This window comes from Pseudopipra pipra, chromosome 5 (genome assembly GCF_036250125.1).
Source record: "Pseudopipra pipra isolate bDixPip1 chromosome 5, bDixPip1.hap1, whole genome shotgun sequence".
NCBI classification, from domain to species: domain Eukaryota; kingdom Metazoa; phylum Chordata; class Aves; order Passeriformes; family Pipridae; genus Pseudopipra; species Pseudopipra pipra.
In genome coordinates this window covers 59,926,295-59,952,606 of record NC_087553.1, presented here as the reverse complement: position 1 = coordinate 59,952,606, position 26,312 = coordinate 59,926,295, and the positions used below count along the sequence as shown (strand labels likewise).

At 43.5% G+C, this 26,312-nt stretch overlaps 1 long non-coding RNA gene across 1 annotated transcript in view; it reads left to right on the top strand.

Moving 5' to 3' along the window:
• Positions 1–18,785: 18,785 nt before the first annotated feature.
• LOC135415307 (uncharacterized) overlaps positions 18,786–26,312 on the top strand; it is a 31,684-nt gene continuing 24,157 nt past the window's right edge. Inside the window, exon 1 of the long non-coding RNA XR_010431069.1 lies at positions 18,786–19,033. This is a non-coding gene — a long non-coding RNA (uncharacterized LOC135415307). The remainder of the gene's footprint in view (positions 19,034–26,312) is intronic.

Genomic DNA, 26,312 nt, shown 5'->3' with positions numbered 1-26,312 from the left:
AAAAGAAAATGCAGTTTTTCTTTTCATCTAGGGTTGGGACTAGAGAAGGGTTAGGATTAGGGATGGATGTAGAGTAAGGGTCAGAAATGGGTTAGGATTTGGGCTAGAGCTGATGGAAGAGGAAAGCTTTTGGTCTGCATAGGGAATTACAGCTTTTGGAATGGTTCCTAGTGGCTTCCTCCCTACCAAGATTCCCCAGGGAAACCCCTTTTTAGTACCCTGCAAGGAGATGATTATTTCATACGAGAATGAGGTGGTGCATTCCCGTAAAAAATAACTTGTTTCCTGGTTTTGTTCCAAGTGCAGATGAAGCACAGATAGATTTATTATGCTTCCTTGTAAGCCTTAATTTGAATGTCGGTCACTTCATCTTAAGCCATTTTTCTTTCTACAGTGCCCCTTTCCTGGCCCCAGGCATGGAGAGCTGTGGAGAGAACTCAGACAGGGAGCTTGTGCACAGCAGTGCAAGGTCAGTGGAGCAGTTCTCTGCTCCCTACTCTGCAGAGTAGGTTTGAATGCAACTGTTTTATTTGAGCAAAACAGGTCTAGTGCAATTGTGCTGGGCTGAATGCTCACAAGAACGATACTCCAAATACAGCAGTGACTGAGATGCTTATGTTCTAACCTCCCCGAGGGTGTAAGTATTTGGGGAGTAGAGGTTTCTCTTATGGTACAAAACCCTTCTCTGAGCATTGTGACTGAGAAACCAACAAATGAAAATGTGAATAGTATATAAATACAATCACAGCAAGCTGCTTTTCTTCCCCCATGGGTGCTGGAGAAAGGAAATCTGAATGGAGAGGGCTGGATTTCTTACATCTGCACTGAAGAGCAAATGCAAACCCTGAATCCAGCATGGTAACATGCTGTAGGCAGTGTTAGAAAGCCAGCTATTGCCATGTTGTATCTGTTTTCCCCTTATTCTTGCAGGTCATCAGACTCTGAATTTTGCAAACAGGCTCCCTTGTTTTGTTTTTTTGTTGTTTTCATAATAACCCGTATGAGCTCTTTGGTAAATTGTCACTGTGATTTTTTCCACTTACATCATGGTTTTTTGATACTTCAGTTCTGAAGTACCATAAAACCTAGATTAATAGTATAATGGGAATTTGGAGAGCTGTGACATACAAGCTGTAGGTGTCCATGAAGCACAATTATAATACTGAGCTAATCAGCACTGTATTCAGTTGACTAAATTCTCACCTCTTAAATGGCAGTAAAAAACCTTCATATAAGAAAAATTAAGAATGATGCAAATGCAGGGGAAAGTCAGGGCAAGTTCATCTATTTCAGTGGGCAATGTGTCAGCACTGTCCTGTTGATTAAAGTCAATACTATTATTATACATCATGCTTCCCAGCTCCTGCAGGTTTAAAGGCACAGAAAGGTAACACACAGCTCCTAATGGATAAGTTTAGGATGGAATGGGGGGAAATGGTGCATGGGAGTTGACAGGGATGCTGGATACTGTTACCCTAACATTGCCACAGGCAAAATTGCTCCTTTGAGACCTGCTTCACCACTCTCCATGCAAGGTACAGATGATGCATGTCTTGAATTTCTACAGATCATCTCTAAAGATTTTAGACTTTTTATCATGGGCTCCCTTAACCTTTCATGTTACATCAGTACATGCTCAGCAAATGTGAAGGTAGAATGCACATCAAATAGGTCAGATGAGTCTTGGCTGACCTCAAAGAGTAAATTACATTTAAAAGGAAAAAACGTTGCCTCCTTTATTTGTTCCTTACAGTTTTTTTCCATTTTAATTTTAAATTTTGTGTCAAAACTCCCAGAAAATGCCCCCCTTCACCTGTCTCTCTTTCAAATACGGGCTGTATTCAAGACACAATAGTGCAGAGTGGCCCTACGGAAGTTTTATCTCTTCTTAAATAGGAACTTTATCCATATTAAACAGCAGTTTTAGCCTAGTGGCTATGGCCAAGCCAGACACACCAGCTGCTCTTTGGCTATTGCAGTGATTCTGCACTGGTGACCACCCTCTCTCCCAGCTATGCTGCTATTCACCATTTGGGACCTTATCAGCAGGTCATCACTTGATACATGGACACTCATTTATATACTTCTTTTCTAGCTTTCCCTCTCTGTGCCCAGAGATACCCTTGAAATGCAAATATCCCCCATGATTTTAGATCACAGGCACTCTCTGCCCGTAAGTGAGGTGGCACAGACAAAATAACCCTCAATAACATGTCCGAACCCTCCATTTCAGCATTTTCTGAACTCCAGTGGCATAGGGCTCTATTGTGAAAATCAACTAAGAAAGGCTTCACTGAGTGGAGCACATCAAGAGAAAATAAAGAATGAGGCCCTGGTTTCATCCACAGAAGCTGTCATGATTTATTTGCTGTCACTTGAATCTCCATTAAAAGGCTTGCTGCGACTTCACCAATTTCTTTCCGTTCTGATTGTCTCATCCTTTGCTGATTTTTGAGGTCTGGCTTGTTATATCTGAATTTGAAAGATATGTAGCCACCCGAGCCTGGCAGCATGCTAGCATTAACTTCTCCTACCCGATGGGCTTTTGCTGGTCCTTTATGGAAGATAAAAATGGATGAATCAACTTCAGAGGCTTTATGGATTGCACAAAACCCATCCTTCTTCCTACCCAAGTAAAGCAAGAAGTCCTGCTAATGAACCCATTGGAGGAGGGCTCTGTCTGCTGCTCTGTGGTAACCACATCTAGAGTGGCTGTGAACTTTTTGAGCAGCCATTTCTAACTTGGGAAGTCTCAGATTTATGTAGCCGTTTTCGTTTTAAAAGAAGAAGTCAATACGTATTCACAGTTTGACCCCCATTAAGGACTAAAGTGATGCCACGTTTCACCAGGAGAACGTTAATGCTATCAATTTTTCAGCTTTCCTACTATATTTTCAGCGTGTCATGTCCCTTCATATCTAGCATGTGCTGAGGGACCACTGGAATTCAATTACTGCCTGTCACTGCTGTTTATATTGATTTATAGATCATCCTTTTTGACAAGTTCATTGCCAAGCTTTAATATGCCTTAATAGCTTTATTGTTTATTAATAGTAATGCAGTGGTTCAATTTCCAGCCTGCATTAAATGTCAGCCCTTTCTTTCTGTGGTGGGCTGTGGGCTGCAGAGGATCAGTGGGCAGGTGGGCCATGGCTGGCTCCACCCGCCTCCCCCTGCCCAAATGACTCTGCCACCAATTCTTTTGGTTAATGACCTCCACAGATTTCCTTCAGCACCTCCAGTAAGGAATTAAGAAGAGATTTGTCTAACAATTGCTTGTCAGAGGGACTAAAATGCCTGGTGGTGCCAGTGGGGTTTTGGCAGTGCCGCAGGGTACAGTGTGTAGCACTGCTGGTGCCGGAGTGTCTGCAGGCACAGGAGAGCCCCGGCACACACCACACCTGGCTCGGCATACAGACCACACCATACCCTAAAAGAGATGTAGATTAACACTGCCACTGGTTAGCATATCTGAACAGGTAACATAACCAAGACTATTATGGGGAATACAGAGGTGAAAAGTGTATGTGCATCAGGGGCTTTTTTTATGTCAAGCTATGCAGAGTTTTATAATGAGGCCAGAGTTCACTGGCAATTATTGCTTAGGAAAGTTTTCATGGATAGCTATTTTTCTTTCTTTTCTTGCCAGCTGGCTATTTGAAATATCAATTTACCAGAAGAAAAATCCTCCTCAAAAGCAGGAGTCCCCAGGCACCATGGGTCAGGGCTATTTCAATGCAACTGTGCTGTGAGAAAAAGGAATGTCCTCAACAGTAATACAAAGTCTTGTATTTCTTAGGCATAAGTTGTTGCACACTGGTGGGATAAGAGATGAACAGCAGCATATTTCTGAGTATTTTCTGCCTAGAAACATGCAGGCCAAATTTTTCAAATGAAGCTGTAGCTGTTCCTCCATGCGTGGGTCTGTGTGTTTTCCCTGCACCACTGTCAGCCGCCTTTGCAGTGCCAAGCACAGCAGTTTGTTTTTCAGGGCTGTTTGCAATCCCAGGATGGTTGCAGAAGAGAGCTGCTGCAGCTCAGAGGTGCAGGGCTGATCTGTTTACCCAAGCTGGGGAAACATGAGGTGCAAATCTTTCCCCAAAAAGCAGCTATCAGCAGCTCAGGTTCCGTAACACAGCACTGCTCTCTCCTGTGAGCTGCTGACAATGGCAGCCAAGGACTCTTTGCTTTCAAGACACTTCCAGAAAGGTTCCTGCTTCCCGATATCTTGCTCAGCAGTGCTGAGCACCTTCAGAGAAATAAAATTACTTGCTCATTTCTGCCTTGGTCTGCTGCATTTCCCCAGGAGCATTAGTTCATATATTCCTCTTGCCTTGACTAAAATGATGAGAAATGAACAGTACTTACATTCTGTCTTTCTCACACACACACAAAAATACATATATAGATGTATTTAAAGGGACAGCTTAAAACTTAAGTTATAGCCCAGAAAAAATAACTAAAGGTGATTATTTTTTTCCTCCCTCATATTCAGTTTTTGAAGTGAATTCAGAGAGAGCTGCCACTTTGGTTGATGAAATGTGACCTGTTTTAATCACTGCTGTCCACTGTCAGGTATGTCAGGCAATTTAGCTTCAGGTGCATAATGGCAAATTATTACAGAGGCAGAATGATTTTAAGTTTCTAGACAGTGGGAGCATTCCCAGAATCCATTACTGCCTGATTAAATTACTCAGATTTCTGTGTGTGAAGGTTTTGTACAGCAGCATGTAATCCACGAGAGTAACTAATCATATCATATTGATTTAGATGCTGCTAGAAAGGGAAATCTAATTGTAATACTGTGAAAGCTTCTTGAGGAATCTGTACTAATGATTGCATTTGTAATCCCATTTGCAGGTGAAAGTTCTGAAGCGCAGCTGTGAGATGAATAGCAATGCTGATGGTTTGGACACAGCGCTGCAAAATCAGGTCGCAAAAGATGAGAGGAGCAGAGGTTGTCCTGATGACTTAGCAGCAAGTTTGCATCCTTCTGGTTTTCTCCACTGATACTTCCTAGGACTTATACAAAAAAAAGAATGTGAGCAAAAGGTGTAGGTAAAGATGAGAAAGGAGGCAGGATTCAGCCCCCCATCCTGCTTAACTTCAGAGTCCATCCCAGGAGCCAACACTGTGCTCTGAGCTCTGCTGGTGTTTTGTAGGGACCCAACTTCTCTGCTCTCTCTCTTCCTTTTATCTGAGGACAAACACATTTCAAAAGCACTTTTCATTCAGGGAAACTAAATGCTCACCTGCTTTTCATTAAAATTCTTTATTGTTGTTTTCTTCTTCTTTAAATACAAATTTCTACAGTGCTTCTTTTGTGTTTGATGATTGCCAGCAACTTGATCTGCCTTGACCTTTCATGTCTGGGCTCTGGCAATATTATCCTCCCTCTTTTTACCCTTTCTGGAATACATGGGCTATTAACACGTGAATTATATGAACTGCTTTTTTTATCTTTCCTCTTTGTGGCGCTATTGCAGAGTGGTATAAAAAAGCATAATGTGATGAATTGCTTATCTTACTTACTGTCATGGGACTTTTGTAGCTGTTGTTTTTTCACTTTTCTGACCTCTTTATAAAGAAATATAAATAATCTTATCAAGAGAACCCTTGCATCTCTTGCATATACCAGAGCTTGTGAGGTGGTTTGATGGGCGAGAGGGCACAACTACGTGGGAGAAGAGCTGCCTCCCAGGCTTTGACAAGCACTGGAAACACTTATGTAGGTTTCTGAAGGTGCAGCAAACCATCAGTTGGAAGACAGGTCCCTTCAAGACACTAAAACTTTCTTTCCAACATGCAGTGGGTCTCAGCTCACTTTCCGTCTTTGGCTCCTGCTGGCATATGATTTTTGAGGACCGAACAGCCATGTCCCTTACAAGTGAGGTCTGGTTTTGACTCTGAATTAGTGACCACTTCTGGAGAATTGTGGAAGAGATATCCTCATCCTTCCCTTGGGAGCTGACTTCAAGAGATGCCAGACTGGATTTCACTGCCCTATGACCTCTCCTGCTCGCCCTGCAAAGCACATCAGGGAGGCCTGCAAAACACCAGATGATGTGCTGCCATCACCTTGCTGAGCACTCCAATGGGATAAGAGCAAGGCCTGGGACAGGGATCTTCCTGGGGAGCAAGCCCAAAGCAGGACTAAAGGCAACAGATATAAATCAAATTTCATCTGCATCCTTCCTGCAGGTGCTCTGCAAACTCACCAAGTCCTGTGGTGCACTGCAGCTTGTGAAAAGAAGGGTGATGGCCCAATTGCCCCTCCCAAGGGGGGCTCATCCCTGCTGCAGCAGTTCAGTGCTTCCCAGTTTGCTCTTTTAGTCTGTGCTTTGGGTGAGCAGGTATGAGGCAGAATAAACTGGGGCCCTGGGCAGATGCTACCTGGCTCCAAAGAGGTTTTAATCTTTTTTACAGTGAAACATTCATTATTTTTGTTGAAGTGTATTTCCTTGCACAGTTCAGGTGTAGTTTAATCCCATTCACAACAGAGAAATTCCAAGTAATATAAAAGACATAAGAAAACACTGAGAGTTTAAAATAAGCCCCTATATGGTTCCTAGTCATGAATGGACACTGATTTTGTATTGGGAAGATAACAAAACTGAAAATTAGTTAAGAACTATCTAAATAGCCTTTAGGTTATTCAGTTACATATAGGAAAGCATTTTACATGAATGTTTAATGAATGACTCCTATACTGTCTGTTAGGTGTCATTAAAACACAGGGGTGTTTATTTAATGTAGACACCCCTCAAAGTTTTAGATAGCATTTGAATTTGGGATAAACTATAATTTGCTTCCTTGACAGGTATGCAGAAGTCTAAATGTAAAGTCATGCTGTGGGTGATTATTTTGGGTAATATGGATTCCCAACAGCTGTGGATCATGTTTCTGAAGAGGGTCTGTGACCAGAGTCAGTTCCTGATCCCTGCCAGCCAGGTACAGGGTGAGATGGAAGGAAGTAAGCAAGCAGGCAAACAAGTCAAGTTCATGTGCTGTGATCCTATACTCAAGGACCACAGTGAATGTGTCATTAAAAGATATTACACTAAAAATATACACAGGTTTTCTGCATCACTGAGTTCTTCCTGGGGAACCGTGCGGCAGTGCCCCAGATTTCTGCAGCTGCTCAAAAATGGGTAATAATAATAAGAGCATTTAATGAGATAATTTAAGTTAAATAGCATTTAATACAAGATCATCAGATTCTGCCTTACTGTGAAAATGCAGCCTCTTTTCCACCATTATATGAGATATACTTTCCAAAAGTCTCAGATTTCCCTGACAGAGATCTGAAAAATGCAGAGCAGATACAGAAATGCTTTAATGAATGCAGTCTCATCTATTGTATCACCTTCTCCTGTTTTTCTGGGCTGCAAAAATATCAGTAGTGAGACTGGGACTCTCAAAGAGATGCTACCATCCACCCAACCATTTCAGTTTCTCTGGAGATTGCTCCATGTCTATCAACATCTTACTGGGTTCAGGTTTATATGCTGCCATCAGCTTGGCTGCCTGCCTATCAGCTGGTAGATCTGCACTCTGAGCTCCCCTCCTCCTGATTTGATTTCCACGCTTCCCAGTCTTTTGTCTGTGATGGACTCTTGGTAGGTGTCTGAGGACTTTTTTCCAGAGTACATCAGAGTTGAGCTGTGCTCTGTACAGAGGTAACACAACAGTATGAGCCACACCATACCTTGCTGAGCTCTCCTGGATTGGACTTTTCTTACACACCCCCTCACCAGTATAGCAACTCCTAGCCTACAAACAAGGTTTTTCAATTCACAACACTGGAGCAGCTGAAAATAATTGTGATGAAGGGTAAACAGAGTATTTATATGTATGCTTAAATTGATAGAAAATGCAGTAAGTATAAGGTTGAAGGAAGCATTAAATAAAGGGTTCCAGGAAGTGGGCTTGTTCTTTTGCCCACATGACCAGAAGTCATGGTTCATTCATGCTGGCATTTTCAAAGCTGTTCCTGTTTCCTTCTTTCACTGCCCAACCTATGACAATGGCAGGTTCAAACTGTGAGGGTGCTGCTGCTGCCCAAAGCTGTTCAGAGACCAAGTGCGAGGTGATGAACAAAAATCTTGAGTCAGAAGTTTTTGGGAGGGATGCATGTGCAGCTGGAGAGGTGACATCCTCCCGAGCATGTGGACCTGCTTGCCCACAAGGCAGTGTGGGATCTGCAGAAAAGGCATCCGGTGTGGTCTGGTTTCATACTCTAAGCTGAAGGCCACCAGCAGGGTCTGACTTTGTGCCCAAAGCCAAAGAGCACCATTCACACCAGGATGGAAGTTGCCCAGTTGAGAAAAGCGACATCTCTCCCCTTACTGGTCTTAACCCTGTGGTTTTCACCCCAGCTAATACTGATCCAAATCCATGTCCCTGAAGGCACTTTTCCATGATGTCTGAGGTTTCTTAAAACAGCAGTCAAAAAAAAAAATCCATCAAAAATCCCAAATCTAAAAGAGATAAAATCCTACAAACAAAAACTGCTGAGTTTGGCACAGTTCTCCTTTATCATTGCTGAAGCCATAAGGGGCAATCTTGCTGCAGTGGGGTGATGGGCACAGGGCAACCCTGGCTGTGAGATCGCTTAGTGAAGACAACCACGTCAACCACTCTCTCTGGAGTTCCTGCTGTGATGCTTCTTGGATGAAGAGTATTACTCCCATTTCATGCTCAGTTTGCATGTTTGTTTGGTTTTTATCAGAAAGGGAAAGTGGTTTTTTTTGTGTTATGTGCTTCCCTGTAATTAATCTGTAGCACAGATATATGCTTTCTTGTGCTATGTTTCTGTTTCTCAGTATATTCAGGTTTTATATCTCAGTCAACATATTACCTCCCCCGAAAAAGAATTATTTCTATAATCAGATTAGTGCTGAATTTATACTGAGTCTGAAGTACAGCTTTACTCACTTGATTATTCAGTTTGCTATAAATGTTGGGAATAAATTCCAAGACAGCGAATCAAGCCATTTATTTTTTTACTACCTTTATACATATTTCTACTTATTTGCCATGTACCTTTACTACACCAACTCAGAATAGACAAAAAAAGGATGCTTAGCATGACTGTAGGACCTATCTGAATGCTGAGATAAGAGCTTTAAACAATTTTTCCAGTAGAAAACTCCTTAAGTTTCCATGAACTTTCTTCTGAGGTAAGAGCTGGGAGGATTTTGGCTTTTTTTTTTTCACACACACATTGCTCATCTGAGATGTTGAAAAGATGTTATGATGGAGAGCAACTTCCGTACTTCTGCATTAGTGACAGCACTGGCAACACAGTTACTGTGTTAATGGCAACACAGGCATATTTGTCCACTGCACCCGTTAATGCAACATGATTCTCAACTTATTTTTGTGTGAGCTTCTATATAGTCAGCCTATGTTGAAATTATCCAGGCTGGATGGTGTGTGTGCTTTCTGCAAACAGTGCTCCCTGTGAGTGGTATTATTCATCCTAAAGGCAGGTGCTTTAGGACATTTCTAGGACAAATATGCTGGATATGAAATATGGACATAAGTGTGATATGCATATGAACTGGGAAGATGCACAAGTGATATAATTCTTACAAGTTCTAAGAGGTTTCTTTACTTCATAAAATTTAAGAAGATTGTTTCTTGAGTGTTAGTTAAGAGTTAATAAAAACAAAATCTGAGGTTGCCAAGTTATTAATTTTCCATTCAGGAATGGGTTGCTCTGAATTCAATTACCCAGCTGCAGAAGTGCTTCCCAGTATTTGATGGCGTCTTCTTAAAAGTGTAAATGATGGTGTGCATATGAGTACACACTAATCAGAAATTAAAGGCTTTGCATGTCACGTCAAGGTTGGTGGTTGCAGAGAGCGGCAATGTCAGGTGGCCTGTCCTCTGCAGGGCACCACATCCCTGCACGACAAGGAGCAGTGCCTGGCGCAGGTGCCTGATGTTAAGGTGAATCGATAGCACAACCCAGAGCTCAGCCACTTCCCAGAAACCTGCTGTCCTGCCAGCAATTGAGCTGAAATAACCTTCCTGCTTACTGCAACTGAATCAGCACTTGAAGGACAGGGACGATAGCTGGCTGTAAAGAGCGGAGGCTGATTTTGCAGGAGAAAAGCTTAGAAATCTGTTTCAGAATACGCTGGCTATGAATATTGGGAAAAGACCATGGGATTGCCCTGATGGTAACCTATTTGACTTGTTCACGAATGCATTATGAGTTCGTATGGAAGTATATGAGACCAATACCTTCAGTATTATTTTTTTTTCTTTACAGTTCACAATTTTTAAAGGTCTGGCAAACCCCCTTTCATATGAATTTCTATGAAAAGCAATAGTCTGTCTTTCCATCTGTTGCCTTTTCTTTGGGATTCTGTAGACCCTAAACTAGTTCATTGATATTTCTGAGTTACTAGGAAAAATGTACTTCACCATACTCTATTTATTCTGCTGCTTTCTAGTAGCCACAAACATCACAGTGGAATTGAAATAACCCCCTTCAAGCTGAGAAGTGTCCTTGAATACTAGGGATCCCATGGGGAATACAGTTTTCTTGGGAAGCAACCAACGGGCAGTTTTCAATCTGAAAAATGTACCCACGGTGACTTGATATCTCAGCCTGCCTGGTGATGCACTGACTGGCTGTGGTTATCTCTGAATGCCAACTTCTCTCCCATCTCATTTGGTCTCCCACCAGGGCTGCAGGCAGGCGCAGAGCAGGCATATGGGTCATCCCTGCCACTGCTATAGGGCATTGGGGCAGTTGTCCCCAGGAGGCTTAGATATCATTCCCCAGCAGGAGGGATACATTGTGTAAAAAATACATTTCCAGGGTTTCTCATGTCTGGTTTCGTTTTCATTGTCTTGAGGGATGAAGTTGCCAGTGCTCACATTGGAAGAGTCCCTCTAGGAGATGAACAATGAAATCAGATCCCCGTGGCAGGAAGTACTCCTTCAGTCTCAGCTTTCCTACCCATAATGTTGTTCTCATTAATTTTGCTCCCAACAATATCTCTGTGTATAAATAATTCTAGTCTCTCCTCTGTTTTCACAACCATTGGGGATTTACACAGCTTGAAAGAAATAAACTATGCACTGAGAGTACTGTGGAATGGATAAAAATGCACTTCCAGAAATAGCACATTATACAAGCATAACTCAGGGCCTCCTGCTCATTCAGGTGGGCCACATCCTGATGCCCTTGCAGAGACAGAAAGACCATAGAGCATGAAAGGTAACATATATTTTTTTTTTAGTATTGTATGGTATGGTGGTTTTGTTTTTTTAATGAGGTAGGGTAAGGGATGCTTTAGTCTTCTGTTAATTCACATGTTGTTATTTAAACACTAGAGCAACCTGAGGTGGTGCTACACCCTCTTTTGTGTATGTGTTTGGAGTTCTGAAATTCTATTAGTAAATAATAATTGCTAAATAATTTGCAAATGATTTACCAATTCTGTCATGCCAGAAGAAAAATACAGGATTGCATGTGCCTTCAGCTGCTCAAGGGAACAAGCAGGAGCACTCCAAATCTCCTGACTGGTTTAGGGTACTCCCAGTTGGTCATCCTTGGCTAGTAAATATTCAGGGGTGTCAGCACTGGTAGGAAGCAAAATTGCTCTGCAAGGTAACATCTAGAAAGCAAATATTCTTGATCTTACTTTCCTAGTGCCTGTTTTATAAGGTCTTCACAGTGGAATTGAAGTCTAGTAAAAATAACATCTTTCCCCTCCCATCTGACTATCTCCAAGCTGTTACACTTGCACAGATATTTAGCATCATATGTCAAAAATACTGTCACCTCTACTTCAGAAACAGTGCAACCAGGGCCCAGAGGAACCTCTGAAAGTCTTCCCTAGGTCACAGGTACAGCAGACTGGGACTTGGAAAACCTGGTCCTTTTCCATGATGTGATAGAGTGTTCCCTAGGGAGTTGCCCCTTCTGTATCCATATTGTTCAGGCACCAGGGTCTGGAGGCCGAGGGGTTTCCAGCCATCAGCAGCTCCTGCCACTCTCTGCCTCTCACAGCCCTGCAGTCCCGACAGCACAGGGGAGGGTGAAGGTGGCTGGTCACCACAAAGGTGGTGGCACCTGGGTCACATCTGTCCTGCAGGTGATGCTCCTGGAGGCTGTGCTTATTTCAGGGTTTTTTTTTTTCTATTTTTCACCTGGTATAAGAGGAGAAGGTTGACAGCCATGACACACAGTCTCTTCCTCAGGCTACTCTGCCAGAGCTTCTTTTCTCATCTGCAATCTCGAGTCATTTTAAATAACTCCCCAGCAGCTCTAACACACAGTAATGTGATTAGAGCACTAACTTCTCTGACCATATTGCTTTATACTGCATTTCAGACAGTAAATGCATTCTTCCCCTTGGAGCCACCTCTCACACTTGCCCCAGGTGCCCGAGACGTTTATAGCAGCACGTGAATTCATCACTGTGCCCCTAAGGCAACAACTGCACTTGTGTTCACCCTCTCTCCTATCACACACAACAGGCATCCTGGAACACTTTAACAAGAGCAACTACCCTGTCATCCTACATCCCTATTTTGAAAGTGTGATGATGTTTCAGGCCATGGCAGAGGAGGCACAGTGGTCACAGCAGGACACTGGGCTGGGTGCAGCAAGCAGCTGGCAGTGGTACAAGCAGGGAGGTGAGAGCACAACAATTAAGCAACGCATTCTGTTTCCTGATACAGACAATATTTTCATAGACTGTAAAATCACTTTTCCTAGCAATGGCTGTCATCTTTCTTGATTTAGTACCTGGTACTGACAATTTAAAGTCATGTTTATCTTACAGGTAGCTTAAACAAATCTCTGGGAGAGATGCTCTTGCCCTTTGAGGAAAACGGACTGGGTCTCTTTCTGCAGAACAATAGCCCTTAAACTGGTCTCTATGGAACTGTGAAGAATTTGCTTTGCCCCAGGATTTGAGGGGAGAAAACCCACTCCTCCTAGAGAACCACATTCCCCTGGGTGGGAAAGAAGATCTCTTCTTTCACTACAGAGGAACAAGTAATCAAGGGAAACCCTTCTAAGAAAATAAATGTCAGAGAAATGGGATTCCTGCAGACAGTTGTAGTTCAACCACATCTTCACTTGAAGCAATTTGACCCTATGTCACTGACTTCGTGTTCCTTAAGGAAAACCAGTAGGAAGTGCTGTGTCACTGAAGGAGCCAGCTAGTGCGGATCTGGGCAGCCAAGCTGCTTGCTGAGGTCTGGGCTCCTGTGATCAGAAAAGCCCTTCCACTGAGCAATTCTCTGTTAGACAGAGTATGCTCTAAAATATGCAACTATCTCCATGTTAAAATAATGCCTCTCACCTTGATACAGCTAGTTAATTTTTCTAGTGATCTTCTCCTTCACTGACAGTTATGAACACTATAATGTAAAGACAGGCTAGGGAGCTGGGCTTTATATATTGCAGTATGACATATTTAGTATCAGCTGAGTTTTCCCAAGATTGTAGGATGCTGATAACAAACTGAATAATACTTCAGCTTTGCAGGACAACCAGTGTAGTTTATCAGTCTGAAAAAAGGCTTACTATTGTCTTCATATATAACTATTGTGACAATATGTCATGTAGGGATTTTACGGGTAGAAGTCATCTTCTGAGAGTCACTGCTATGTATCATTTTTACGCAGGTTTATGTTTAGTGGCACTTACAGGTGACAAAGATAGAGTGGTACTCTTTACTATAAGATGAAGTTGTGTAAAAGCGTGGCTGTACAACCACTGCACTCTTTTAGGTTGGTGTCACCCAGTGAAGTACCTCCAATACTCAGATGCAACAGGCTGGATCTCTCATTTGATTAAGTAATTATTTCTTATGAGAAGGGGAAATCAGTTCATAAAAATCATAGAATGATTTAGGTTGGGAGGAAACTCTGGATGTCTCAGAGTGGGGCAAGTGCCAAAGGAGAGCAGGTTGCTCAGAGCCTTGCCCAGCTGAGCTTTGAGCATCTCCACAAATGGAGACTCTAAATCAGTTTGAACATCCTTTTCTGGTGTGTTACCATTCTTACTGCAAATATTTTTTTCCTTGTGACAATCTGTCATTCCCCATGCTGCAACCTTTCCTAGTTGACTGTGTATCACTGGAAAGAGCCTGGATTTGTGGTACTGGAAGCCAGCCAGCCAGCCAGCCAGCCCTCTGGTACTGGAAGCCAGCACTTCCACTTCAGGCGGGGGAGAACAGCAGTGAAGCCCCATTCGCTCTGCTTTTCTCAAGGCTCATCTAAGCCTGTTTCCTCAGACTTCTCTCATACATCACATCTCCTGACCCTTAACCCCCTCAGTAGCCCATGCTGGACTTCTTCCAGTTAGTCCACATGTATACTCTTCCAGCTTGTTGAGGCCGCTCTGAATGTCCTCCCCATCCTCCTGCCTACCCACCTATCCCCTAATTCAGTGTTACCTTGCTGAGAGTACATTCCCTCCAAGCAGTCAGGTCATGGATGAAGGCATCACAGAGCTCCAGCCCCAGGATCGATCCCCAAGGAGCACTACCTGCAACTGGCTCCTGGGTAGACACTGAAACAAAAGCCACTGTCCTTTAAGCTCAATAGTCTGGCCAAGTTTTATGTCCCTTCTTGTCCATCCATCTAGTCCATACCCTTCTTACCTGGCTGCAAGGTTACCATCTATGGTGCAGAATGTTGAAAGCTCTGCTAAAATCAACACCTGCTGTCCTCCCGTACTGCAGAGCTAGACATTGCAGCACAGGGGCAATCAGCCTGATCATCAGTGATTTGCCCTTCTTCCTCCAGCCTTTGTCTTTTATCAGATGAAGTCTCTTACAGGACGTGATGTGCGCCTCCAGAAAGTACAGAAGATGCAGCACTCCTTTCTCCATTGGGAAGGACATGAAAAGGCACAAATCTGCTCCCTGTTCCTCCAAAGACTTTAAGTATGTGAAAACTTTTCACCGCAGTGAACAAATTAAATCCAAGTCCAGCACTTGCCTCCTCCTAGAGACAGGAGATTGCTGAGCACAAGCACTTGACTGTAACATTCAGTCTTTGTCACCCCCGATTTTGCAGTTTCTGAGAACAGATCTATCCGATTCAAACAGGACCTTGCTTTGGTTTCACAGTGCCAACCCAAGCTGGAGAAGCACTCCATCAGCTGCCAAACCCTGGTGTCCCCATGTACCAGAGACAAGAAATATTCTTATTGCTCCTGTCACCATTATTTACATATTTGTGTTATCATTGCACTCACAGACCAGGCTTCCCAACGCAGGACAATGCAGAAAGACTAAGATAAAAGGATGGCCCCTTCCCCACAGCACTCCTATGCTAAGCCACTGTTTTCTTTTCAGCCAAGGGACTGCCAGGTGCAGTTCTGTGTATATGTGAGAAGCCTAAGTTTATTTTTTTTTTTTTACAGAATTTAAAAGATTTGTTGCAGTAAAGAGCTATATTTTATGGTGAACAAGACAGAGGGAGAACAGCTTCAGCATGATTAATTGTTGAGTACTGCAGCCCCAGTGGTGCTAGTGATGCTGACTCACCTCAGTAACCTGAAGGGGGGTGTGTCACACTGTCTCTTACCTCCCCGGGCTAATCAGGACCTCGTTTCTTTCAGCAGTGAGGAGATTGCCAGGTCCAGACCTTCCAGCTCTGTTCTGCATGAATGTCCAGGCAGGATTTATCAAGTGCACACCTTAATCACATTCCTTCTTTTAGTTCTGAGGATAAGGGAAAGTGCTTTTGCTGAGGCTGTTCATCAGGTTTTATAATGCATTTATGAATTGGGGTGGTGTAAGCTGTGGAAGTGGCACAGAAATATGCACCCATTTTTTTAATACGATTATCTGTTAGTGTAAGGGCAGTACCTGACCACTGTAAGGTATAAGTTCAAATGTTATCTTTGGGGGAGATAAACACCTATGAAAGAAAAGGTTAAATCTGCAGAAAGCAGTGGGAGCAAATCTTGAGAAACAGACAGCACAGAGTTTTCAGAAAGATGCTGTGATTGTTGTATATTGATCACCATTACCAATAAGTGTAAAGCCCAGAGAGTACTACACTGATGGATAACACTGGGGCTGATAGATCAGAGTAACCTAGCAAGAATAAAACAGAGTTTTGGTAGGATCAGATAAGCTAGACAGGAAGGAGACATGATATTCTTGTCCTCTGTACAACTTCTCTGTCTCTACAGTATTGTCCCTTTCAAAATATCCTCTCTGCTGCCTCTAAAAATAGAACTTGGATAGACAGAAACTGGATATAAAGGTGGAGGCATTAAAAAAATGCACGTGGGCAAACTAGTACAGAATAGGGTCCCAGCTTGAAGAAAAGAAGATCCTTTCTTTAAAGTGCTGCTGCGTTCAGTACAGGGGTATGCCACAAAAGTAGAGAAGCACTCCTATTTTCTCACGTATGGCCTTGCTAAAATTTATTATTCAAGAGCTGTGGCTTACATCTGATATATGAATGCTTGCTCTTCCATTAGGATACAAAGCTTCTGCTTCCTTTAAGAAACACTGCACTTGCCTGAGTCTCCTGAAATCCCAACACAATCTGTGCTGTTCAACTCTCTCCTGCAGACCACCCTGGTGGGATGTGCCTTTGACAGCCTGCTGTCAGAGGATTTCCCTGCAGGCAAATTCTCTTTTTAAAATTCCTGACAGAAATGTCTTTTGAAAGGTTTCATTTTGTAAGTGCCTTTCATTTGCTCCCATACTGAAACCTCCTGGAAACTAGATTACCTTCCCCTGGATGTCTCTGGTGAGTGTTCTTGTACCCCAATACAAGGATGCAGGTTTTCTGGTCTGATTAAAGGGATAATTTAAATTCAGCATATATCCAGAAAGCATGTCTAAAGATCTGCTGTACGTGAAATCTTGCAATAACTGGAGTAGACTCTACAGTGTTAATTAGAAATTACGTACATGTCAAAAAAAATATGTAAATAAAGTATAACAAGCTAGGAATGCTAAAGATCACAAAGACTGAAGCTACTCAGCAACACCTAATTAAAGAGACTGCCAGTGTAACTAATTAATGAATCTTCTTTTTCAAGATGATTCTTCTAAATGACAAAGCTCTAAAATGTGACTTTTTCACATTTATTGGAGAATAGGTGCCTAAAATCCCTTTCCAGTTAGAGAACAAAAGTAATGCACTTGCACCGTGACTAATGCCCTGTGGAGTGGGCATAATCAGGGTGCAGAGGTCCAGCCAGGCTGGAGAGCAGGTGGCTGTGGACCACCTTTATGGATGTTGGTCTAAAACAACATGTACAGCTGCTGCCTAAAAGATTACAAAACTGGGATAAGTTCTGTCCTAAGCAAAAGCTTTCCAGAAGCTTTAACCTTTTTCCTTTCTATTACCCTCTTTTTCTGAATTTAAATAAATGAGTCTAATACAGACAGCATAGGGTGGAAGAAAAGGGGTTTGTAAAGCAAAACCAGAGAAGCAGACAAGTGCAACAGAGGGACAGACCTTTGCATTGAAGTCACTGCAGTGCCTTTGAACTGATGCTTTGTTTCCCAAATAAATCACAGCTACTGAAGGAGGAGACAGCTTAGAGGGTGGCTGTAAAGACCCTCTGTTAAGAAGCAGAAACTGTTGGCCATGATTAAAGAAGCATTAATAATTTTGAAGGCAGCTGCCCCACAAGTGGGACTGTGAAGCCACTCGTCAGCTTATCAATCACAAGGAAGAGTTTGGGGGAGGAGGATGTCTCAAAATGGGGTTAGTTTCCTTAAGGGTTTAAAAATAAAGTTCTTTTGTCTTGGGATTTTAAAAGTGATGAACACAGTTGCCCACCCATATCTGTGGCAGATGAACAAACACACAAATATATAAAATATATATATATGCATCTGAGTGACACACACCACTCCTCTGAAGTATCAAAAGAAAAGATGCAGACCCACCTCCCTTGCTGCCAAACTGGCCACTGACTTTTGCCCATTGCTGTAGAGATAGGACTGAAAGCAGATGTGTTATCTGCATGCAAAGATATGAATTGAGTCAAAGTTTATAGCTCTATATTGCAAGGACTGTGGTTAATGGAAGCTATCTGGAGGCTGTTTTAGAAAAGAATGTCAATTTTCTGTGGTTTTTTTAGCAAGGAAAGGGAGAAATCATGTCCTACATTTGTTTTTTTATTCAAACACGATCACTAAGATTTGTGTTCTGCATTTCTGCGCGAGAAGCTTGCGAAGTAAAATTGTTGAACGCCTGTGTCTGTAGCTTTGCCAGTAAGTGGTGCTAGCTGCACAGTTTTGTAACCCTTCCAGGAAAAATAATGGTAAGACTACAGCAGGTCCCATTTTAAAGGATTTTGGTTTTTGAGGAAAATATACAAATATAAACTGTTTGAATAACAGAACTTGGGAAATCATCCTCTGATCGTTTTAGGGCTGTGATAGGCATGTTTGAAGGAGCAGTGTCCAATTTCTCAGCCATTTTTACGGTTTCTGGATACAGCATGTGTGCAAGCTCTGCACATCAAGGGGGTTGCATTCTTACCAGCATTTACCTGTCTTGGGCACATCCTGTACTGGCTGAGTAAGCACAGATTAGTTGTATATGTATACATTTATGCATGTGTATACCCTGATATATATGTGCCTAGACTGAACACTGCAGTGCTCGGACCTGCTGCAGTTCTGGATTCATGCGTGGATGCCCCGTTACTATGGGGATTGGCTCTGCTGAGTCCTGTGACAGTAAAATCCCAGGCTTGCATCTAGTCATCCAGGGAGGGTTAAAAGGCAGAGAGCCCTTTGGAGGGGGAAAGCATATTTACTGCTCAAAAACATGCTAAATGGGCATATATTCACCTGCACGCTTGAGTGCCTCCAAAATAGGGAAAATATTAATCCTATCATCTGAATAGCACTTATCAGCAGAGGATTTGCTTAAGAAGATTTTCTATCTTGGCCTTTTCAAGGAGAGGTGAGGCTGTTCCAGCAGCTGGTGGGCAGCTCAGGGAAGTCTGCCTGTCAAGAGAAATAGAAATGGAGACTCAGCTAGTGAGAAGGCACCAGCAGATGTGAGTGGAGGTGAGGGGCTACTTGGCTGTGGGTTGGGGTGGTAGTGGGGCTCAAGGCCAAGGGTGGCATTTTACTGATCCTGCCAGATCCCCCTCTGTGCCACAGGGACCCTCAGAGGCAAAGAGCCAGGATCTCCAGGCCAAGTCTAAAGCAAACCTATGTCTAATTTCTGTTGGAATATGAGACTAAAGGTACTGATGGGCATGGAGGGCTTTATAGAGTGGTCTCCCTGTATGCTCTGACTCAGGGTAAATACCCATTTATTTCAGCAAGAGAGGTAGTACCCTTTATATCTCTTTATTTGTCCATCGGAGCCCTGGGGCTCTGCAAGAGGGAAGGGCCAGAGCTCTTCTTCCTGATAGTACCAGAGCAGGGAAGCCCCTACGAGTGCAAGAGTAGTCTGAGTTTTGTACCAGCAAATTTTGCACCTAGGTTATCTCTTTCCCTTGCTCTCATGCTACATTTTTGTGCCCTCCACAGAGCCTGGTCCCTCCCCTCAGAATCAGCCCCAAAGGAGCCAGCTAGAGTGAGATCCTGGTCTCTGAAGACCCCACCACCAGAGTGGGGGGCTTTGCTGTGAGCTGGGGACTGCCATGAAGTTTCCACTATGGCGAGTCAGGCTGCACACTGGGTGGGGAAGGATTGTGGGGTTGTAGACTTCTCCCTACACTCTGAGAGCATTTCCAGGGGGTGGTGACTGATGAAAAGACCTAGAACAGGTACTATCCAAGGCAGGGCCGGGGGTCAGTGCTGGAGAGAGAGCTTTGGGAAGGAGTTGTTCTCTTCTGTGCTGCCCAGGTTTAAGTCCCCTAAATTTTGATTTCCACTGCAGGGAGGAAAAACAAAAAGAAAAGAAGTTAGCCTCTGCAGAGCAGTCCCAAGGGGTGTCTGTACAACCCCGGTTTCTGGAAAGGTGAGGGAGGAGTTCTCACAGCAGGAGGGAATTTTTAATTAGATCTACTCTTGCCCGCAGAGAGGAGCTTGAGGGGAGCAGGTGGAAAAGGCTTTTAAACACTGCAATTGAACTGCCTTAATCAGAACATCTGGTAAATCTCTTGAGGAGGGGATGGCACTTTAGAAGGCGATGGAAGGAATTCTCTTCCCTTGACTGCTGCAGGCAGCTGATGCTTTTCCAAGCTCCTAATGCTGAAAGGTAGCCAGCATTCTCACCACCCAATAGGCTGGCCCCATGTCTGCTCCCCCACCAGGGAAAGGAGAAAGATTTAACTTGCAGATTGGAGTGAGAAAAACGGGCAGCTACTCACTAACAGTGAAAACCTGAAAGCTTGCCCAGAGAAAAGAAAGACTGACTGTGAGAAAATTCAGTCAAACATGTTTAAGGTCTCTAACCTCAGAAATCTCATCTGTTCTAGTGCCTGCAATCAGAATTGCTTTCTCAGAGTTGCATGTCTGCTTTGGTGGGAGCAGCTCCTCTGCCACAGTGCTCTGCCCATGCCAGAGCAAGCTAAGTCCAGGGTTTGTCCTGAAGAAATGCACCTTTGGTGTTTTAAAGCTAGTGTTTTCTCCTCTGTGTTCCCAGCATAATGTGGATTTGCAAAGGTGACTGAAAAATGGGCTCTGCAAAGTCATTAGCAACATTGATTCTCATTATTGTAGCATATGCCAGTGCAAAAACATCCAGTGTTTGTAAGATGGATGGGTTGCACCGGCTGGGCTGTGAGTGCCTTATTAGTTAAAATACACAGCATCATAAATGCCAGCATTGACAGCTGAGGCCTTGCAATGTCAGTATGGTGAGCAGCATTAATTTGTGCTGACATCAGACTGCTTCCTCGGTACGAGTGCCAAATCCTTGCTCTGTGCTGCAGCCAGAGTTCTGCTCCCCAACACCAGACAGTGAGTGCATCATGTGAAACTGGCCCAAGGTACAGCCACAGTTGTGAGAGGCAACAACAGCAACAACAGCAGCAGGGGCAACACAAGGCAAAATAGGCTCTGTGGGAGGCCATCTAAGTGCTGTGATGTCCTTTTGCTCAGCCCCCATAACCCAAAGAGCTGCAGGAGTGTGCAGGCAGGGACTGCCCATTGCTCAGTGTGCAGCTGCCCCAGAGAGGGGAAACTCAGCTCTGCCTTGTGGTTCCAGTTCAAAATCAGAATAGGGATTCTATTATAGTGTGCATCCATCTCTACAAAACTGCCTCACTAAATTGAACTCCTCCCCTATCATGCAGCCTGACTGTAATCACGGCAGCGGCAGCTTGGACACCTGCACTGGGGCAGTGCCTGGGAGTGCTCAGCAGCATGACTGAAGGGGTCCCACCCTGCATGGCTGGTGCAGGGGTTCTTTGCCCTCATCCCACCCAGGAAAAGGCACAGCCTCTGGCAAAATGCCCTAATTCCTCTCTCTGCTTCCCCAGCTCAGTTAATGTAACCTTTGCCAGGGAGAGCATCCCCTGAATCTGAGGGCACCGTGCCAGCTGATCTGTGAACTATTTAACCGATTTTTCATTAACCAGCAGCTTATGGAGAAGTTGCTAAATTTTATGGGCCATTAGCAGCTTCTGACGTTGCAAATGACTATGAAATTCAGGGTCTTGCAGTTTTGAATCTTGTATGCTTGATAAATAGCCCTCGTTTGGAGCTTAGAGATTTGAACAAATGCGCTCAGCTGGTATGGCCCCATATGAACAAGCAGTTGGTGGTGTGGGGAACTGAAGGGATGTGGGGGATGTGGGGATGAGAGTGACTGCAGCAACCCACAAGCCTGTCTGTGCTTCCCTGAAAAGCAAGGAGTTTTCTTTAAGAAAGATGATTTTGAGAAATGTTATATTGAAGATGGTCCACGAAAGTGTTGGAGAGTGGGAGTGAGGCAGTAAACAAATGTTAATGCCACCTTTGAAATCCGTATTAATGAAGTGCAGGGGAGGGCCAAGAGTGCTGACTGCTGTTTATGCATGTGTAGCTGGACATCTGCAAAAATGTCATTTATCCTCATTTTATGACTAGGAAAACTCCATTGCAGAACAGCAAAATAAAGAACCCCAGGATCACATGAAGGCCACAGGCTGGGTACAGGTTTGTCCTGGCCCCAGCCAGGGGCTGTGCTCCTCTGTTTGCACAGGTCCCACAGCAACCTGCTGCCTCCAGCTGGCCCCTGCACAGGGCTAGCCCTGGCTGTCACAATTTTCCATCTCCCGAAAGTGTTCCAGCAACTTTGCAACAGAAATAAAAAGTTACTGCTTCTGCCTGACTGAAACTTATCGTATGTGGGAGATGATTAAAACCCAAAATTTGAACCTAAGGTGAACAGTGAGACTTGGAAGATAAGGTGTTCAGGTTTTCTTTTTATCTAATGTTCATTTTCCAAGTAAAACAAGGCTGATGCTGACAAGAATAGCCCAGCACACCCCTGAGTTCAGCTGGGGACTGGGCTCAAATTCTCTGTGCTTCACTGAAGGCAGAGTTTCCCTCTGGGGATGGGAATGGCAGGCCTGCCACTGATCTGGCAGAAAGGTGCAGTCCTTGCTCTCACACGGATGAACAGGCAAGGGTTGCCATACCAAGCTGGCCTGCAGCCATAGAAAGAACATTTAGCCCAGAAATTCACTAAATAAGACATGATTTGGCCAACAAGCCTTGTTAGCCTCTGACTGACAATCCACATATCCCAGAACCAACCACTATAGCCACCTGAACACAAGAGCCTTTCTGGTGATGTTCATTTTGTTTTTGATGAAGGGAGATGGGTACAGGCACAAATGTAGAGGACAAAGCTTGGGTCACATGTGGAACAAATGCTCAGCTGAACTTTCTGACCCCTTACCAAGGGAGTTGAGATTCAAGGGGCCCACCAAAGCCCCAGGCATGCTGGGGAAGTGCCCTGCCTGTGAGGCTGCCCAGGTGCAAAGCAGTGTCGACAGCGACACTTGCTGGCGCAGCTTGGCTGGCAACAGGGATTCAAAGAGACAGATTTTGGCACCTTGCTCTGGGGAGGAGAGGGAAGAGATGCTATTTCCATGCACTCCGGAGGAGGGTATGGAAAGCCATGGCTGATCTTGCTTATGAAGGAGAAACCTGAGCTTCCCTTCATGTGTTAAATCTGCTGAATGCATCCTGGCAGTCCCCTCTCCAGCCTGCTGCTCATTGCTGGGGTAAAGGCAGATGTGATTCATATGCTTGGGCTTGGGTTTTCTTCTGCTTCTCAACATCACAAACAGGTTCCCATTTGGAAGCCCAGCTTTATTTGTTAGAGCATTGCAGAGGGATGAGAAAACAAAGTAGCTTGTACTCTCCACTGAGCTGTGGGCCAGAGCTGCAACCTAGCACTGAGAGACCTGCCCAGCCATCTCGGACAACAGGCCCGTGCTGGATAACCACCACAGCTTTGAACCACAGCAGCTACCAGAGTTAATATAAAATGGGAAAAAGGAAGAGCTGTAAAAGTAGAGAACTGGACAGAAGTGGGACTGAGAATTCAGATAGACTGGCATTTAAAAATTAAAAGAAGATTTGAAAATAGGGAAAACATGAATCAGTGGTATGGAGTCACTGGCAATAAACGGCAGAGATTTCATTTGCAAGTGAAAATTCACACCCACCCCACATCAGTGTTGCTACCTGATGCCTCATATCCAAAAAAAGATAAATGTGTTAATGCATGTGTCATCCATAACCCCTCTCAAAATATAAAGGTCCTGAGTAGAAATTCCAGTTAGGACTTAAATGTTTCAATGAGGTCTTCTTCCTGCCACATTTGAATAGTTGAATGATGAATCCATTCCTGTATAGTGTGCAGGGTGGGCACTGAGGCAAATGTGATCTGCTGCAAGCAATGCAGTCAGCAGTCCATTCAGTCCCCAGTCCTTCTGATCTGGAGATCTTCCCAGAACAGTGAATGCAACTCAGTATCGGTTAGGGGAAAGTATGTATTTAATGAAAAAAGAGTAGGGAAAAATCAGATTTGACAATCTGAAAGTATGTAGGAATATATATTAGATCTACTTAAGGCAGAAGGATGCGCTCAGATAGCACGTAATGTGTATGTTGGCAATTCAGAAAGAGATCAGTCAGGGTAATATTACAGACATTTATCTGTGCTGCTTTGATCAGGTTTTCTTTTGAAGTTTCCTGAGTCAAAAATATTCAAGCAAATGATTTCTCTTTGCATTTTGATACTTGTGCTTCTAAACAGTTATTAAATGAGCATGTCCAAGAAATGTGAGGAACAAACCTCAGCATCTGTGCATACCTGTGTATGAGCCACCCAGTCTTTGCTATGCCCATCTTTTCCTGGTTCTTCTCTAATGTGTGTTTGAGTGAAAAAAAATTTGTTCATCTCCTCAGAATTTAAAATGCTTCATTATTCTCTGTGTGGGCCAACCAATGACCATCTCTTCAGCTGCAAATGCGTTTTGATGGCCTAACATCTAGTGCAGTTACAGCAGTTTGGAATCATGCATGAGCCTAGAGAACAGCATCACTACTTAAAAAAAAAAAAAGCAAATACTTTTTAGATGGCAGTGGAGGACCCTTTGAGAGAAGTACATTCCAGGAGTGTCCACAGCACCCAGCATGAGTATGCATGGCTCTGTATTACTGACAGTGTTAGACGTGTGTCTCTCCTCAGAGTTATCAGAAAACTGCCTGGTGTAGCTGTAGAGCTAAGAAGAGCCTAAGTGCTTCTAGTACACATAGATCCACAGTTGGCATCAAAACACTGATTATGGAGGTAAGACAGCATTTGGCTGATATGAGAAATAAATAATCTGGTTTTATTATAAGCAAAATGAATTTAATGGAAAAGAGAGGGTGGTGGAATTTTCTTTTCTTTCATTTAATTCCAAGGTTTTTTTGGGTGCCTCATGGAGGCTGTAAGGTGAAAGGCCCCATCTGGGCCTGACGTCAGGGAAATGTTGCGGTCGAGATAGGGAAAATATAAAAATGGAAAAATATACCTCGGCCACATGGCCGGCCTTTGTGTGCAGAGAGACCCCCCTGTACATGTACAGAGGGGTATGTCATCAGTCAATCAGGAGGGAGGGTAATACCCCCTCCTGAGTTCGAAAAATTACCTTTTAAGTTAAAATACCTATTACCTGCTGAATATTTAACAGCTTATGTAACCAAGAGGGTACAAAAAGAGCGCGTTTTTCAAACGGTGGTGTGCTTCTCCATGCCATGGGACTTGGGATTGCACCCAGTGCTGCAATAAAGAACTTCTTGCTGCACTTTCCTTGTCCTGTAGGTATTTTTTGCCGTTTTCTTAAATTGAAAGCAGGGATTTTTTTCCCACAGCTGACACCTCGGTTGTGACAGGTGCTGCCCCCACTTTGGCCCCCACCTGTTGGATGTCCATTACTTGGCTAACGTTGCAGTTCATGGCATAGTCAGTGCTGTCACTATAGGTGCTGGTATGTTGCACAGTTACACAATGGTGTGCTCATTTTAGAACTTACCTATTGTCATGCAATATTAATAAGCCAGATACATCCTCACTGCTGGCACTGTGAAATGCTGCTGTATCATCAGGGGAATGTGATTTATAAAACGCTTGTCTCCTGAGGAGAACCTCAGAAGAAAGTCTGCTGTATTTCTTTCCTATTCTTAAAAAAAAAAAAAAGTCAGGGCAGGGAATTTTTGTTAATTTAATACCCAATATTCAACCCTGTTTGGACTCTACTATATTTTCTTTTATTTTAAATTTCTCTCTATTTGTATTTGTTGTAGAAGAGGGTTAGGTGAGTTCAATTCCTCATAAGAAGATGGTATAGTTTTGAATTAACAGGTCTTTACAGGTTGAAAATGCACTTAAATTATGTGTGAAGAGTCACACAGAAAGACATTACTTCATAAAGCTGGAAAGCAAACAATTGGAGAAACACTTCTTACACATTTTTGGGATTATCTGTGCTAACTCGCTTTTACCCTTTTTTACCTTTGAACGACCAAAGAATTAGAGGGTCTGATGGATAATCAAAGTGTACAAGGACATTTATTCAGGGTAAGGGATGACCCAGCAGAAGAGCAAAATGTATTATTTGCATCAGAGTTTACCATGTAAGGGGAATCATCTCACACTGAAATGCTAATTGAAGTGATTTTAAACTAAGCTGACAGAGTCAGTGGTAGTGAATCACCAGGGTCACAAAGTGCTTGTCCAGGAGTTGTGTGGTTCATGTCACAAATTGCCCATTGTACCAGAGAAAGAAAAGGTGGGAAATGTGTTAAGGGCTCTAGATCTTTGAAATAGTCAAGTCCAATTTCTTTAGCACAAAAAGACTCTGTGAAAAAGATCAAATGAGGCATATTAAGATCTGA